An 11,518-nucleotide genomic window follows, 5' to 3' on the forward strand; every position below is an offset into this window, starting at 1 on the left:
TATATATATATATATATATATATACACACAATAGATTATTATTCAGCCTTAAAAAATGAAATTCTGATACATACTACAACATGGATGAAACTTGAAAACTTTATTCCAAGAACAGTCAGTCAGTCAAAAAGGGACAAATACTGTATGATTCCACTTATATAAGGTACCTAGAAGAGTCAAATTCATTGAGACAGAAAGTAGAGTGGGGGTTGCCAGGGTTTGAGAGGGTGGGAGAATGGGGAGTGATTATTTAATGGGCATAGAGTTTCAGTGGATAACTTTAAAAAGTCCTGGAGGGCTGGGCACAGTGGCTCATGTCTGTAATCCCAGCACTTTGGGAGGCTGAGGCAGGCGGGCAGATTACATGAGGTCAGAAGTTTGAGACCAGCCTGACCAACATGGTGAAACTCCGTCTCTACTAAAAATACAAAAACTAGTTGGCCATGGTGGTGTGTGCCTATAATCCCAGCTGAGGCAGAAGAATCACTTGAACCTGGGAGGCAGAGGTTGCAGTGAGCCAAGATTGCGCCACTGCACTCCAGCTTGGGTGACTGAACAAGACTCCATCTCAAATAAATAAATAAATAAATAGTCCTGGAGATGGATGGTGATGATGTGATGGTTGCCCAACATTGTGCGTATACTTAATACCAGTGAATTAATTGTACAGTCAAAAAGGATTAAAATCATAAATTTTGTTATGTATATTTTATCATAATAAAAGACAAACAAAATAACAATAAACAAACAAACAAAACTTGGCCTTGACCAGCACATCTACTGTACTGGGAGACAATTCTCCCAGGGCCAATCAGATTTCTACATGTTTTGTGAGCAGAGACAGACTACCTTTGTTCCAGAGGATCTTTTCAAGGATATTTGTAGAGCAGACAGCCTTGGAAGATAAAGATAAAAATAGTATCCCCTTCTGGAGCCAAAACCAGGTTTATTGACTGTCTGGTGGGCAGGCTTACTGCCCCTTGTGAAAGACGCGGATTGCCTAAGCTCCACGTTCCTTACCTTGTCATGCAAGCCATTGCATGTGCAGGTATTACCTGGACCCCTTTGCATTGTCCTGCAGGAATTGGGGAACAAGTGCAAATGCTGATATTTGGGCTACTTCTGTTGTTGTGAGGAAGAAAGTTCTTTATCTTTAACCAGAAGTCTTGTGTCTTCTGCCAGCATCTATGAAACTATAGCAGGCCAACTCATTGGCTTGGAAGTGTGGTCAAATCACAGGCCCTTCCCACTTTCTTCATACTTTTTGCATCGAAATATCAGGTGGGAGAAAAAAAAAATCTGTATTTCTGGCTCATGACTGTAATCCCAGCACTTTGGGAGGCCGAGGTGGGCGGATCACTTGAGGTCAGGAGTTTGAGACTGGCCTGGCCAACATGGTGAAACCCTGTCTCTACCAAAAATACAAAAATTAGCCAGGTGTGGTGGTGCATGTCTGTAATCCCAGCTACTTGGGAGGCTGAGGCAGGAGAATCGCTTGAACCTGGGAGGCAGAGGTTGCAGTGAGCTGAGATTGTGCCACTGTACTCCAGCCTGGGTGACAGAGTGAAACTGTGTCTCGAAAACAATTCTGTATTTCTGACATTATGATGCAGTGGGCCAACTTGGGTTTATAGGAATCTTGCCCTAGACCTAAACCCCTGAAGAGCTGGTTTCCTCCTTTTGAAGGCTGCTTCTCCCTTTTCACTCCAGCTGCCAGGACACTCACAGTGAAGTTTCCCTGTTCACCTACCTGAGGACCAACATTCATCTCAACCTTCTATGTAATTTCTATATTCCTGCTCCTGGATTTAAAACAATTAAGATGTAATTCACATACCATAAAATTCAGCCTTTCAAAGTGGACAATTCAGAGGTTTTTAGCATATTCACAAGATTGTGCAACCATCATCACTATCTAATTTCAGAATATTTTAATAACCATAGAAAGAAATCCTGTACCCAATAACAGTTACTCCCCATTCCTTTTTTCCCCATGGCCCTGGAAACTATGAATCTCCTTTCTATATTTATGAATTTGCCTGTTCTGGACATTTTATGTAAATTGAATCATACAATGTTCACCATTTGGTGTCTGACTTTTGCTTAGTGTGTCTTCAAGGTTCATCCATGTTGTAGTATAAATAAAAACTTCTGGCCAGGCGCGGTGGCTCAAGCCTGTAATCCCAGCACTTTGGGAGGCCGAGACGGGCAGATCACGAGTTCAGGAGATCGAGACCATCCTGGCTAACACGGTGAAACCCCGTCTCTACTAAAAAAATACAAAAAACTAGCTGGGTGAGGTGGCGGGCGCCTGTAGTCCCAGCTACTTGGGAGGCTGAGGCAGGAGAATGGCCTAAACCCGGGAGGCGGAGCTTGCAGTGAGCTGAGATCTGGCCACTGCAGTCCAGCCTGGGCAACAGAGCGAGACTCCGTCTCAAAAACAACAACAACAACAACAAAAAAAACCACTTCATTTTTATGGCTGAATAATATTCCATTGTATGGATAGACCACATAATTGTTTATCTGTTCATCCATGCTGGCATTCTGGGTTATTCCCACTTTTTGGCTATTATGAATAATTCTGTAGCCATTTTAGTGGGTGTAAAGTGGTATTATATTGTGGTCTTGATTTGCATTTCCCTAATTGTACCTTTTCTTATGTTGTCATTCATATTTTACCATTTCATGATATGCTCTGAAGCCTGACATCTTGTGGAACAAGTACCCCATGGAGTGGGAGAGTCATGAGTTTCAGGGACAGATAGTCCCAGGTTTGAACCCCTTTGCATCTACTAGTTATGTGACCTCGAGCAAGTTATTTAACTCTCTGAGTCTCAGTTTCCTCACTTATTCTATGTGAGTTATAGTATTAACCCGTCTTGGTGTTGCTGTTATTATAAGATAAATCTATGACAAACCCCCTGAGTGGGCCTGGCACAAAACAAGTCCTCCATGAATCTCACCAATGAATCCAAGAGTCAGAAGGGGAGATTTACTGCCTGGGAGGAGACCTAGGCTGGGGACTGTTTAGCTTTTAATCTATCATCTGCTTTACTACAGCAACTTTTTACAACAGAGGCATTTCTGTGCCAAACATTAGCCTCTCTGTGCCTCTGTTTCCCCTCCATGCTATGGAGGTGTGTGCTCCTCAGGAGCATGGTGGGCCGCAATGCGAAGGCATGAGGAATGAGACTGCACCATGCTGTCAAGTACTGGTGAATCTGCAGGATAGGTTCTGGCACTTCCAAGTCTGTCTCTTGCCTCAACCATCAGATTAGCCGCTGCCTGAGGCAATTTCTTCCCCCCTCAGACAATGGGCTCTCCTTCTCCTGTGCAGATCTGTCCCCTCGTGCCTCTGTCCCTCAATAGAAGGGACAGGACACTCAGGAACTGTGGGCTGATTTGAAAGGCTGGTTCCTATCCCTCTGGTATGACAGAAACAAGGTTATCCCTCACTCTGAGTTGAGATCTGCCTCCTGGTACCATAGGACAGCCCCAACTCCGTCCCAGGCAAGCAAAACCAGAACTGCCCTGGGAGTCAGGATGCCAGGCTCTGTCTCAGCTACTGCAGAGTTCATCTTCCTGGAGCTCAGTACCCAGCCCAGCCCCTGAGTTCCTAAGGAGCGAGTTGGACCCACTAGCCCCTTGGTCCCTGGCATCCACACAGAGCTGGGCACAGAAGCCACTGACCGAGCCTACACCATCTCTATAGACCAATGACTGCATCTTGTGCAGACCCTGCCCTCTCATGGAACTATTAATGACAGAGCCAGCCCTGGGACAGGGGAAGCAGCAAGATATCACCCCATGCCCGGGCATTGGCCCTAACTAGACAAGCCAACAGTCAGAGAGGGAGAGTCAGAGCCTGGGCTGCCAGATCCCCACCCCAGCCTGAAATAGAAACCCATTTCAGAGACAAATGGGGAAATGGTCCCAAGGCAGGAGGGGGCAGGGTGGGCTGTTGCACCCAGCTTCCTGAGAGTCTCGACGGGCCCCGGGAGTGCTGTAATGGGCACCTGTTGCCAGGCTCTGCCGACTCACTCTAACGCTAAGGAACCAGGAAAGCTAGGTTCAGGGCTCTGGACGTGGACACTGACAAATTACAGTCCCAGCTCCCACATTGGATAGGATCCTTTAATTTCTCTGAGCCTCAGCTTCCTCTGCTGTAAAATAGGAATAATAATAATCCTGATTGCTTTCTTTTTCTTTTATTTTCTTTCTTTCATTTTTTTTTTTTTTTTTTTTTTTTTTTTTGGAGACAGAGTCTTGGTCTTGTCGCCCAGGCTGGAGTACAGTGGCACGATCTCAGCTCGCTGCAACCTCCACCTCCCGGCTTCAAGTGATTCTCCTGCCTCAGCCTCCTGATGATTTCATTTTTGTGTAAAACACTTGACACATTGTAGTTGCTCAATGACAGATCTTGTTGTTATTACCTAACTTTCTCTTTCAGCTCAATTTTGATGGAATGATTTATTCATCTGTTATTTCATTTACTTATTCATTCAGCCAAACAGCCAACACACACCTACTAGGTAAGCCACAACAGTTAATAAAGTTTTCGGAGTTAGGTAAGAATTGAAACCCTAGCGCTGCTGCTAGTTGGCTGGATAACTCTGGGAGAGCCATTTCCCTTCAATAAGCCTCCATTTCCTTGCCTGTAAAATGGGAACAATAAATACCATTTCTGGAGGGCATTGGGATGTTATAAAGAGTCAGTGGCACTCGAGGCGAGCAGTTTGAGACCAGCCTGGGCAACACAGCAAAATCTCATCTCTACAAAATATTTTAAAAAATTAACTGAGCATTGTGACACATGCCTGTCGTCCCAGCAACTTTTAGGTTGAGGCAGGAGGATTGCTTAAGCCGAGGAGTTCAAGGTTACAGAAAGCAATGACGGTGCCACTGTACTCCAACCTGGGTGACAGAGCAAAACCCTATCTTTAAAAAAATAAAAATTCCAAAATAAAAAGGGTCAGTGGGACAGTGGTGTGAAAACAGCCAGTGCATAGCCACTGATGGAAAAACAGGTGGCAAGTGGGCTGTACAGAGAAACCAGGCAAGCTTCTGGCAGAACAGGCCATGCTGGGAGCTACTGGTAGTCGGGCCTCCAGAGACAGCCACAGGATAAGACAAGGGCAGGAGAGAAGAGTCGGCAGGCTCAGAAACAATTGCCAGGTTTCCGGACCATGGCCCCCTCCCTTTCTGATAAACTGACAAACAGGGAGGAAATGCAAAAAAAGGTTGTAAGAGTTTTAGAAGAGTCCCCCCCACCCAGCCAGTCATACACACACACACATACACTGGAAGCTGGACGTTCTCACTCTCGCATACACACCCAGGGGCTTGGCACACACACAGTTGCACCTTCTGGGGCACAACACTTTATGTTTGCAAAGGGCCTTCTTATTTTTCATCTCATTGATACTGAGGGGTGGAGAGGTTCCCTGAATCTGACCCATTCTAGAGCTGGCAAGAGAAGAGAGTCCCAAATATCTTCAAGAGTTGGGACTGAACGCATGGGCTGGGCTGCCTGTTTTCTCTGTGTGGGTGTCAGCAGAGCTGAATGGCAATAGAAACTCCGGAAAAGTTTTAACCCAGCTCTCCCAGATAGGTCCTTTCACCCTTAACAGGTCACACCTAGACTCAGGGACTCATTCTTTTTTTTTTTCCAAACCACTCTCGTGGGGCCAGCTCCAGGCTGTCTTAAGATTTAGCTGGAATGGCAGAGGTGAGAGGCTTCCCAAGGGTCTCCTCTGTGGACAATTATTCGGTCACTAATCCTTCCTACTCACTCCCTCAACCAAAGTTCCTGGGGAGTTCTGGGGGCAGGGCCCAGCCTCCTCTGTGAGGGCTGCTCTCCAGCATACTACACTTAGCAGTGTTCACATAGCAGCGAGAGACCACTGTTGCCCCCATTTTAGAGAGGAAGAAATTGAGGCCCAGAGAGGAAAAGTGTCCTTGCCAGCCATTTGGACTCATACCCAGACCTTTGTGGCTCTGAGTCCTGCCTGAGCTATTCCACTTCTTCAGCAAGGCACAGCCCAGCACCAATGTGTCCATCTCCTCCCCGCCCCCGCTGACCCCATCCTGCGTGCCTCAGCCCTCCGTGCTATGCAGTCTGCAGGCTCCAGGCATAGTCAGGCAGAGGAAGGAGGAGGACCCCAGTGTCTGCCCCAATGCTGCTCTTGCCTGTGATGAACCTCGGTGGCTGCAAGTGGACTGCATGTACTCAGGAAGATGCTAGGGGAGCTGAGGGGCGTAAGCCCTTCCAGGCATGGACCCAGAAAACTCACCCAGGAGTTAGCGAGTGCCCCGCTTGCAGTCCGTGAAGTGCTGGAGCAAATACCCACTCGTGGAGCAGCCCCTGCTACCAGTCAGTTCTATGCCTGAAACTGTCGCGTGCAATGTCTGGCAGAAGTCTGGAGAGGCAGCAGATGAGGAAACCGAGAGACTTGGGGAGAGGAAGTAACTTGCCACAGCACAGAGCTGGCAAGCAGCAGGGCCAGGACTCGAATCCTGAGAACCCTGAAGCTCAAGTCCTTTACACCAATGCTGACTCATCCTCTACCCAGCTGCCCGCAAGTCACTTTCTTCACCCTCTGTTTGCTCACCCAAACAAGCAGCATCACCAATTTAGCCCAAGTGACTGTTGGGAGGATGGAGTGAGATAACATTTCAGGACAAGGGCCTGGCACAGGGAAGGCACGCATTGGGTGGCTGTTTTTTCTCCTCCTCTCCATTCTCACCCCAGCCCTCTCCTGGCTTCTCTGGAGTCTGGAGATGGCCCTGCTTCTGCTCATTGCTGCCGCAGGAAACCATTAACCTGGTTTTCTCAGCAGTGCCTGGAAGGTCCATTAAGAGAGGCTGAGACCCCAAGATTAATGGCTGTGTTATCTGTGGCTCCAACCCTGTGGGCCCAGACAACTTCCACCCAGGGATGAGGATGGCACCGATGATGGAGGGTGATCCTGGGGGAAAGGCTGACCCCAGGCGACCCTCCCCTCCCCAGCGCCAATCCATCCTTGAGCTTGAGCTTTATGAAGAGAAGGCAGCCAGGGCGGCTCTACCTGGGCCAATGGTGGGCCCTCCCTGTCTGTAAGATGACTCATTCTCCCGCTTCCTCTACCTCCTTTTCTTTGTTATAGGTACTTATTGGGCATCTACTCTGTTCAGGTAGTGTTCAAGGCACTTGAGGTCAAAAAACAAAGTCCCACCCTTGAGACACCTGTAGTCTAGCAGGGGAGATTAGTTTCTTTTGGTTAATGAGTAAAAATATAGCAGGCCAGATAGTGATAAGAGCGGCGGTAGAGAAACATGAAGGAAGGTAAGTGGCAGAGAGCTAGGGGGCTGCAGCCTCAGACAGGTGGACAGGCCCCATCTGGATTTGCCAGATCACCCTCTCCCGGCCACCTAGCCTGGAGGAGACCCTTCCCCAGGCCCCAAGCCCCCACTCTGTGCCAGACCCTGCCTTGGTGGATCTCAGCAGCAGGCCAGTGCCAAGGCTGAGACTCCCTGGGCACAGGCAGCAACTCAGGGCCACCAGGGCTTTGACAGGGAGCATCCTGAGCTGGTACCCCACTCCTAGCCCTGGGGAAGCTCTTTGCTTCCTCTGTGGTCCAGAGAGGGAGCACATCCCTCAACCAATCCCCAATCCCAATATCCCAGTAGAGAGGGCACTGGACCCAGAGAGGGTCAGGGCTTGCCTGAGTCACACAGCAAGGCAGAGCTCCCCCTCCTGCCCTCTCTTGGCATGTCCACAAAGGTAGGTTCAGGGGTGAGCCTCCCAGCACAGTGCCGGCCTGTGAGGGGCTGGCTGTGCCCCCCGTCAGCTCCTGGTAAAGGAGTATGAGGTGTTTCTGTGGCAGGCCTATCTGGTAGTGTCAGCCTGCCCCACCCTCTAGGCTCTGACAGCCAAATTCTCCTACCATAAGCCCCAGGAAGCTGAAAGCATTTTCCTTGCAACCCCAGCTCATGAGAGTTTTGGTCAACCTTGCCACAGCTTGCTGTGTGACTTCAGGCAGTCCCATCCCTCTCTGGCCTCAGTTCCCTCATCTGCCAAATAGAGGAAGTGAATGCACTTACATCTCAGGAGTGTCATGAAGAATGAGCAAGACACTGACAGGAAGGCAGCTTGCAAATTTTTAGACACTATCCAGATGACAGGCAAGCAGAAAACTCTCAAAACCAGCCCCTCATCCTGTGGGGCCCTGAGGTAGCCCCAGAGCAGGTCCTTGATCCTTGATGGGAAGTAAGCACAAATTCCACCAAAGCCACCTCTGCTCCCAGCCAGCTGACAGGAAGGGCCCCTCCTCTGTCCTTGTGGTGAGAAGGTATGGGGGGAGAGATGGGAAAGGGACAAGGCTGGGAGGCCTGGGAGAGCTTGTTCCGGGAGGCAGAGGCATGGCCCTGAGGTAGCCTTGAGAGCCACCAACCTCAGTCAGGCCCCGAGGCTGAGGGAGGATGTGAATGCTGGGTGCACAGTGTCCACCTGGGGGCTTGTCAGCCATATGTGCCTGTGCTGGAAGATGCACATGCATTCACAAGGCACAGGTGTTTGAAATTGTGCCCAAGTGTTTATGTGTGTGTGTTTCTGTGAGTGGCTCTGGAGTGTGTACACCTGTTCACATACATGTTTGCCCAGGCCCGGACCTCTGCATGTGCTCCACGCACATGACGCTCCTGGGGAGCCCCACAAACCCCTAGTCCACAGGCCTTGTTTTCCCAGGCTCTGAAATCCTTACCATAATCCCAAACTGTCCCAGATGCCACGGGAGATTTGTGTGGTTCCCAAGCTCTGGATTTTCCCCAGGAATAAAAGCAGTTACATAAGATGAGAAGCCTTAGGGGATAACTTTCAGGCGCACACTCTCCCAGCTCAGCCCAGGGTGTAGGCTCCTCACATGGAGGGGAGGAGTGCCCAAGGTTGAAGCCCCTGAGACCCTATGTTGCCTGTGGGCACTGACCCCTCCACAGTACTCAGTCACCAGCAGGAAGCCCCTGGGTCCTTTACAATAAATCAGGTGCTTTATAGTTTACACCCCACATGCCCTTGCTGGGTGATGCTCACCACTAGCTGGCCAGGCTGACCTTGGTGTCCTACCCCCCCCGAGGCCCTGCCCCCAGGCAGCCACTGCTAGCTCAGTCCTAGGGTCTTCCTTCCTGGCCCTGGGCTGGGCTCGCAGTCCAGTACTGGCTACTCCCTTGGGTGGGTCTCACCCCTTCCTGAACCTTGGTTTTCCCAGCTGTGGAATGGAGCTGTTCCGATCCACACGAGTCAAGGGCTGAGAAGGGTCTCTGTAGCCTGTAATGAGGCCCCTGGCAGGCAGGAATGGTCTCGTGCACATCCCTGGCCACCGCCCATTGGCCCCTTGCTACTCCCAGGAGTCAGGAGGGAAAACACTACCTTCAGCCCTCTTGACTGAAACAGGAGGCTGCCTGGCCCAGTCTGTAGGAGGAGATGTGGTCCCTCTGGGATTCAGATCAGATCCTAAAGAGAGTTGGCCCACTTCAAGCTTGCAGGAAGCATGGTTGGTGGTCTCCTTGGACAGGAGGAGACTGGACATCATTTTTTTTTCCCAGACAGGGTCTCACTCTGTCACCCAGACTGGAGTGCAGTGCTGCAAACACACAGCTCACTGCAGCCTTGACCTCCTGGGCACAAATGATCCTCCTCAGCCTCCCAAGTAGTTGGCACTACAGGCATAAGCTACTACGCCTGGCTAATTTTTGTATTTTTTTTTTTTTTTGTAGAGACAGGGCCTTTCTAGTTTGCACAGGCTGGTATCGAACTCCTAGTCTCAATCAATCCTCCTGCCTCAGCCTCCCAAAGTTTTAGGATTACAAACGTGAGCCACCGTGTCTGGCCAGAGCTAGGCCCTCTTGCTGAGCTGCAGAGGTTTTCCCTCTCTGCAACCTGACCCCCTCATTCTGTCCAGTCTGGGGTCTGCTGTTTGCCATCCATTATAGGAAAGCACAGAGAGACCACAGAGACCTGACAGAGTTGTAAGGAGCACGTGCCTGTGGATGCAGTTCTGCACTGGTGCATGCACAGCACACCCAGACCCGGACATAGCTCCACATAACTCATGCAGGTTCACACATGCATATGCACATGTGCCCTGGCTCCTGCCACACTTGGGAACATACCACCCACAGTAGGCACTCAGGCACCCTCACATGCATGCACCCACTTCCGCCCAGCATACATAGGGCTCTAGCTTAGCTCAGCAGCAAGTTGCATGTGAAGAGTTTTCAGAACCAGGAAAGAGATAGCAAAGGAAGGGCTGAGTCCTTGGATGCCCAAGCCGTTCCTCTGCCTCTCCCAGAGAAGCTAACAGGTTTCCCCAAGAACACAGATGGTTTGTGTGGCTCACCCTCTTCAGCCATCCCACATAAGTCCTGGTCAGAATACTCAAAGAAAGTAGGCAAACGTTTCTATGGGAAGATTGTCCCCAACTTGCCCAGTCAGCCACTAGTCCTGCTTGTCACCGGCTCAAGGCAACATTTCAAGCTAATCACTGAATTTTGGAGCTCTCCACCTCCCAGCCTATGCTGAGTTCAGACATGGCTGTGCATCAACGATGCTGCTCCTGCTGGCTCCGCAGGAGTCTTCTCTACAACCTGAGGTCTCTCAGACAGAACGAGGTTTGCCTTTGAGGTCTCTTCAGCCCCATCTCTTGTTCTTTCTCTCCTTCCTCTCGATGGCCTTTCAAGGTGCCCAGTGACTCCACAATTCCCTCATCCTGAGGGGTGCCTACAATCCAAGATCCCAACATGTCTCTGCTCTAGGGCCACCCTCCCCTGAGAGCCGTGAGGTACTCCCACGGCAGCAGAGCAGGTACCTCTGCTGCTCTGATGAGGAGGGGCCTCTGGGTTCACTGTCATCCACCCCAGAGAGCATATGGTCATTTTACCAGGCACCTGCCTCCACTCCAGGCTGGCTTAGGCAGGGAAGAGAGCTTTTCTGGGGCTTCTCATATGATTTGGCTGAAATAACCTCTTCCTTGGGAGTTTATAAGTTTACAAGAGTCAGACTGCCAAAGTCAGGGCCAGAATCCTCCAACATTGGAGCCAGAATCGGGGAATGTTACAGCTTTAGAGTGTAGAAAGTTGGAATTTGAATTGTAGACTTCTAGAATGTTTGAGTAATTATAGACTCTTAGGGCTAGGACTGTGGAATTATAAACAATTATAGCCAGAATTGGGGATTAAAGGAAATCAGGGCCAGAAGTGACAAGAGCATCACTCGGTCCCACCTCCCTGACAGCTGAGAAGAGAGCTGACCTTATCACTCAGCAAGTAAGGGCTGGGCCAGGCCTCCTTCTCCCTGGGAGGGCTCTGTCCAGACCTTCCAGAGAAGGTCTCAGGGCCTCTGGGGCAGCAGTACTCCCTGCTAGGGGACAGTGGGGACAGTGGCTTGCCTCTGCCCCTGCCCGAGCTTGCACTGACCCATCATGGCACCCCATCACCATGAGATATATTTAGGTGCCCTCCCTAGATATTTCCACAGCTCCCA

At 50.2% G+C, this 11,518-nt stretch overlaps 1 protein-coding gene across 1 annotated transcript in view; it reads right to left on the bottom strand.

Annotated features, from left to right (window-relative positions):
* Window positions 1-6,503, bottom strand: part of P2RY6 (pyrimidinergic receptor P2Y6) — a 25,832-nt gene extending 19,329 nt beyond the window's left edge. Inside the window, 1 exon segment of the mRNA XM_017894485.1 lies at window positions 6,297-6,503. The gene's annotated coding sequence lies outside the window, so the exon portion shown is untranslated.
* Window positions 6,504-11,518: the final 5,015 nt, after the last annotated feature.

Source organism: Rhinopithecus bieti, unplaced genomic scaffold, assembly GCF_001698545.2.
Source record: "Rhinopithecus bieti isolate Rb0 unplaced genomic scaffold, ASM169854v2 scaffold_21412, whole genome shotgun sequence".
Lineage (NCBI taxonomy): Eukaryota > Metazoa > Chordata > Mammalia > Primates > Cercopithecidae > Rhinopithecus > Rhinopithecus bieti.